The sequence below is a fragment of the Hyposmocoma kahamanoa genome, unplaced genomic scaffold (assembly GCF_003589595.1).
Source record: "Hyposmocoma kahamanoa isolate Upper Pololo Valley unplaced genomic scaffold, ASM358959v1 66, whole genome shotgun sequence".
In the NCBI taxonomy this organism is placed as follows: Eukaryota; Metazoa; Arthropoda; class Insecta; order Lepidoptera; family Cosmopterigidae; genus Hyposmocoma; species Hyposmocoma kahamanoa.
The window spans coordinates 6151283-6158448 of NW_020653854.1; positions in this window are offsets into that span (position 1 = coordinate 6151283).

A 7166-nucleotide genomic window follows, 5' to 3' on the forward strand; every position below is an offset into this window, starting at 1 on the left:
ACTAAAATTGTCAATTATATCATTTATACTTAGTACACAGCGTAATTTTATTGTTAGTTCCCCTTTATACATATTGCGTAATGAATTTCCTAGATAAACTCTCAAATCGTGTATTACAGAATTTTGTGTAACGCATTTCAGCATATTTTTGCTTCCTTAAAAAAAGGTTGCCAATGCCTGAGCCCTTTGGCAAAACAGAAATACGGCTGTTCCTTTGACGAGTAAAAATTATTATTGAAACACAGTATCAATTCCACGCTTCCGAACAACAAGAAAAACATGACGTTCCGTTGTTTCGTTCATTAAAATACGGTTGGTAGAGTTTATAACAAAGAGCTTTAGAAGTGGGTAATGATTTTCAAACGATTGTGCGACCAGGAGTTCTATAAACATTTACGTTTCATATAAATGCGTAGAACGATGGTATCCTAGTGAGATAACGGTTTGTCCTCAACTGAAAGTTCGACGGTTTGAATCCGTGTGGCATCATGTACGTATGACTTTCATTTCCAATTTGCTTTGTATAATGTATAGTAGCAAATAACTTTCGGAAAACGTTGTGATGAAACTTGCACGTTGAACATTTTCACAAACCTTGATCGTATGAAGTTAGTAGCAGTAGAGCTCCTATGAAACATTTCGTCCAGGGAAGTACTGCCGATTTGCCTATTTCTGCCGCCAAGCAGTAAAGTCAGCGTTACTGATGCGACAGCGTGCTGGTGAAATTATAGACACATGGCACTTGTCAACTTGTGTCTCAGATGTTTGCAATTTAAAGCTCTGAGTAACACTGCAAATGTTATGGACAGGCGTGTAGCTCAACTCCGGGCGCACGACTTGTTCGTCCGGTCACTTGATATTATATAAAAAAGAAATCGTCAACTTGCAAGGTCTTTAAACGTTCTCCTTAAAGAGGCCCGTGCCTAGCAGTTGAAAACATACTGCATTAATGATGTTATAAAAGCGAAAGGGAGTTGAGAATCCAATCAATAATCTCAGTACAGAGTAACCGACCTCAAAAGTACGTGGAATTACATCTATTTGCCAAGCTTTATTGAAATATCCCCTAGTTCGCCACTATACAGGGCTTGACACAGGAGATAATAAAAATCGGTTCTCACTACTCAAAGTATATTGAGAGAGAAAAACGCGTTGAATTGGAGAATAGCAAAACCAACCATTAAAATAATTAATTGCTCCTTAAGTAATATTTAGGCGCTATTTATAAAAATGAATGTTCATACGTGATCAACCACCCTTAGAGATGGATGATTTTCTTCAAAACGAAATGGGACCACTATTGAGGTACCCTCTTTGCAGCAAAAAAAAAATCATGAAAAGTTATCTTCCTCTCAATTACAACTCTTATTTTCATAACATTCCCCCTTCTATTCTCTACTGTCTTTGAAAGATTTCACTCTTCCGTAGTCGTTTTCAAAATTTCTTCATTTGATAGATATAGGAATAAGGAGATCCTTATTCCTATCTCTATTCGCCTCCAGCATCACATTTCAATTGATTCCAATCTCACCTTGTTTTTTTGTGATTATCTAACAATCTTCAAAACACAGCAGTCATTTGACAGCCTTTAAGCCACGATTTTTCATCAAGCAAAAAACGTCCATTAAAATGGCTGTGTCTTATACACTGCGGCTAGGGACAATAAACAAATTATAATTACAAATTGTCGCTTCAACAGCACCACTGACGCTCACTAAATATTAATGAGTTCCTGTTAAATACACATCCACGTACCCACAAGCAGCGCAAAGGCCGATTAAATGGCAAACGTTCATTAAATTGCATTGACAAACTACCTATTAAAGCAATAATTTGGAAGAGAAATTCTAGAGATACCTAATCCCGTTGTGGGCTATATAAATATTATTCTACGGCTCTGGTTGAACAATGATGTAAAAAAACCTTGTGAGACGTTGGAAATAAAACTATTTTTCGAATCGCGTATATTTGTTTTATCAAACAAACTAGTTTTTCAGGCTTTTACAAGAACTTTCCGTAACATTTCAGCTACTGAATGACGATAAACTATTCTGTTATAATGCCATGTCAATAGGTTGTATAAAATTTTTTACCTGCGTACTGAAGTTAAAAATAATTTTTGTAATACTTTTAACCAACATAAGGAGTGAACAAATGCCTTTATGAGCCTGCAACCTACAGCTGTTTAAATTAAGACGAAGTGAAAAGTGTTCGCTTTAGTAATTGTAAGAGCATAAAATTATCGACATCCCCGTCAACCCAACAACGACATTGTTGCATTATGGGCGCTCGATGAGTTCTCAGGTTTGATTCCCCGTAGGGTCAATTTGGGAAATGAACTTTTCTAAATTGATTCTGGTCTGGATGATTAGCAAAGGGTGGTGCCCCTGAAAGGCGGTGCCCCGGAGTGAATTCCATTCCTTTGGTACACATAGTACAGGGGATTTTCCAAGCTTTAAGGCCAGGTTATTGGTATAGTCGTCTGGACATTATTATATTATTAAAATATTATTATTAAGCTTTTTAGTACTTATAATTCGAAAAGAGTAAATACTTATTTGTTATGCAAGGCTGCAAAGTCGTTGTTTGACGCGAGTGCATGTATTAAACCCTGAGCAACCGAAGGAAGCTAAGATTGAACCACGAGGGAAGCTGGTAGTTTAAAAATATGTTCCTGAGCGTAGTTAGTTTTTCAAGGCACGAGACGCAAAATAACTTTGTTGCCGAGTGAAACACACAACTTTTCACCTCATTGTAGTGAGGAACATGGTAGAGAACAGTTGAACTTTATAGTTCATCAGTTTTTTAATAGAGAGAAAAGGTTTATATTCGTATGCGTTCTGTTCTGTTCAATTAAAATTCTTGCTTGTACTTTTATTTTGTGTGATTAAATGATTATTGAAATTACTTTAGTTCTTCGACGAATTCAAATAATTTAATAAACACACTTAGTCATCATTGTCAATTTAATGTCAAAATAATAAGAATAAAATATGCTAACGGATTTATATTACTTTTTATAAGTAAAGTACGACAAATCGCATATTTGAACGTGTCAATTTTATTTTTCATCGAAAGAAAAAGTTAGGTGCACCGCAGAACTGTCCATCGTCAACTTCGAATTTCAAAAGCCTTTTCCAAAGGCAACTAAATAACTTCTATAAACTATGACAACTGTGACTTAGCTTACAGTTTTGTTAATACCAATATTCGGACCAAATTTGATATAGAATATTGAATAAAAAATGTTGCTAGGCAACCATAAGGCTCAACTCACACTGGCGCAGAGTCGAAGCGTCGCGACGCGTCATGTTTTTCGCCTATAGCATAGTCATCTCTATTTTCCCATTATCATGGTACAAATTTGTGTTATGCAAAAATGGAATCGCGAGTCGACCCTTGGTTAAAGTCGAGCGGTTTCGCGCATGCGTTACTTGTGATCCGGGCGCACTAATGTGAAAGTCGCCTTGCATTATAGTTGCAAATCAGGACGCGACGCGACGCTTCAACTTTGCACCAGTGTGAGTTGAGCCTTAGTGGCACAGGAAAAGATTTCTTTTTTTCAATGCTCATTATTTAGGCTGTCTTTGCCCATGGCCTGCTCGCCTAATTGGAATTTAAGTAAGTATGTAAGTAATTAGGTTACGTAGATATAATACTTACCAAGCGAATTAATATAAAATTTACAAAGTACCTTTTGATACTTACCTATGGTTTATGAATAAACTAATTAAGTTTTTATATCCTATAAATATTTACTGCTGAATTATTAATATTTAATGGTAGTTGAAAAGAAACAAAATTGTAGTATTTTTCTTTAATATATTTTTTTTCAAAGTCACTTAAAGCTCGTTTTAAATTAGTACCGCTATCCTGTTCGGTAAACGCTGAGCGTAATTTGCCTAAATCAGGAAAAGGCTAACAATGTTCAATGTCCTGAAAAATTAGCTTTAACTTTTAGTCATGAAAATGTTAGAAACGTTAATAAAAGTTTATAAGTATTTTTAGATAACGTTACATATATTTATGTCGGCATTGACTTTATTTCAAATAGTATTTGTGCGTGTCTTTTTTTCCCCAATATTTAAAAGTTTTTTGAATTAAAAATTTTCTTCATTCTTTCCCTGGACTTTCTTCATATATCATCCAATTCCGATTTATAATTTGAATTATTACTCGAAGTAGAAATATTTGCCATTTGAATAAAAAAATAACTAGGGATGCCACAATTTTATAAAATAATTAATTACTGGTAATTTTGATGTTGGTTTCAAATTACTTACTACACTGATCTAAAACTTATAATGATCGAAATTCATCACAAACATGACTTCAAGATTAATACTATCAATGGCCTAATCGAATTTCAGGGAAAAAATATTGAAATTGTGTAACTGTAAAACAGTCTGAGGTAAAAACCCTAAAAATTAAATCTTTTTGTCCGTTAACATTTATTTTACATCGAATTTGGTTATGATTGCTATAAGTTGGAAAGCTATTGGCAGGTGATGAAGACCGGATTTTATGCTTTCTAATCAATAAAAAAATTCTACTTTTAGTTTTAGCATTCTAATTACATGAAAAATGAGTATATGTTGTGTAGCAGCTTGGGTAACAAAAAAGCAAAGATATACTTATAGCATTTATGATTGTCTTATGAAAGTCCAGTTTCTGTTAAATTAAGTTTGTATTTTGTTATGATGTGTTACAAACTCGAAGTTAATTGAGTGCCGTAGCTAGCATAGACTCCGCGAAAATTGTCAAGATCATTGACGTAGCAAATTTTTTTTTTTATTTTATTTTTTTTATTTATTTATTAGGAAGACCAACAGCTTAAAACTAAATTAAGTAATAGTAATAACGACATAAAGCCAATTACAGGTCCTCACAAATAACAATCGATTTTCAAGTTCTTGCACACAATTTTCAAGAAAGAAAAAATAATCAATTACAAACATAGAGAAAAATTAAAAAGTAAACATCAACAGGAGTCACAAATATTAGTGTTTTAACAGGATTGCAGAGGAGGTAAAGGATAAAAAATACGTCAAGTCTATGGCGGGTGTTGTGTCATCTTAGAGGATGGAAAGAAAATAGTCCAAGTGCGTCATACCTAAATTAATCTATGACATTGTAATAATGTATGAAAAATTAGGGTTCAGGTTCCCTGGAAGACATTGCTACTTAGCAATAAGGCCGCCTGTTGTACGCCACTGGCTTACTCTGTGTCCGTGTTATTGTAATTTTAATGTGCAATAAAGAATATTTCATTCATTCATTCCTTCAACTAAATGTCAAAATGATGATAGTTCTCACAATGTCATGTATATTATTTTTTTATATATATTTTTTATAATATCAAATGACGGGACAAATAAGACGTGTGCCGGGTGGTAAACTACACACCTGTCCATAACAGCTGCAGTGCGACTCAGAGCTTCAATTCGCCAAGATCTGAATTAAGATCATTATGAACTTCTGTAAGAGCACAGCAACAGGCAAAACCTGAATAAATTAAGCAAATTGTAACCCTATTCTATTTACTAAAGCCTTAAGATTATTACAGGTGGGTACGTATTGCTCCTAGTGTATTTGAAAAAACAATCATCACAAACACGCCTCGCTTACTATGAGACTCGCGGGTCATTGTCTCGTGTGACACTTCTGCAAAACAAAGCCTGCTCGTAACAAACACTATTTCACTAGTTTTTACAACAAACGACTCCGTCTGTTGCCTGCAGGCATTAATTGACACTGATATTCGAGCCTATTTTATTTCTGTACTAACTGCTTTATTTCACAATTTTTAAGCAATTGCAATTTTTAAATAGTTGCAATATCTTTAGATTACCGTGACGGAAAGAATGATGAAACCTGGTGTCACAACCCTAAGAAGATATGTGAAGTCGCTAACCCACAATATTCCGGCGTGACTTACTATATCCTAAACCATAGTTTATTAAGACAAGTAGTGTCACTCTCGCCTATTTGGCGCGTCAATACCTATACTTCGCATGGAGCGTAGGGTTGTCACATTATTATCTTAATATACCTACACATTGTAAACATAATTGAAAAAACAAGTTTAAAAATTATTTGATAATTAAAAACCCGACTGCAAAAATAAAAAAGATGGAAAGATAAAAAAATATTCCCATTCACTATTCTGATTCACTTTTATTTGCCTACGACACTACCACAATCAAGACGAATCTAACGACACCTCATATGTCAAAATCCATCAAACCGTTTAGGGCGTACAGCGAGAAAAAAGAAATGAACATACACACACTCGAAATACATAACCCTCTCGCAGTCGGGTAAAAATATTTTCTTCTAAATAGTACCGAACTACATATAATTATTTTCTCACCTCTTTTATTTACAGATTTTTAAAGATTATTGGAGAGGCATGTAAAAAATTTAAGATAAAGCTCAGTGGTAACGAAGGATAACAAATAAGTTATCCAAGCCTTGTCTCATTAAAACTAACTAAAACAGTGGAAATAGTACTTACGAAGTGGACTTATTATTCTTTGAAGACGTTCGCTCGTCGTCTTAGTTACCAATTCAAACCACAACAATAAGTTTTATAAAAAGTATATGAATAACCGCTTTATTACAGACTTAATTGGACTACGAGGGAACGGAGTTTTCAGAAGGTTTAAAGCTATTTGAGATATGAATGTAATAGTCTAATTCGAGTAAAATTTTTGACACACCATTACAGCTTTACTGCGACTATAATAACAAAGGCTGAATAATTCGGGACCATCGTTGGCTGTATAAGCGCTTATTCAGCTTTATTATTGCCACTTCAGTGTCCTTATGTACATTTTTTTTGCACTTATACATAATGTTTGTGCTAGCTGTGACTTTTGTATTTACTTTGTTATTCGGATATATGCCCTGTTATGTAAATTGCAATTATAATTTTATGATAACGTTGAATTTTTTCAGTGTGTGGTATCAAAACCGCCACATTACACACAGGTGAAATAAACTAGATCAAAACTTACACGATTTCGATTTAAGTCCACCACAGTGGCTTTTCAAAGAGATTTTGTAAAGCATCTCTTTTTCCCTATTCGGCACAGTTCCCTTGCTGATTGGTAGGCTACCGCTAATCCACTTCAAGCTGTCTTGTGATGTTTCCTGTGTGCTTG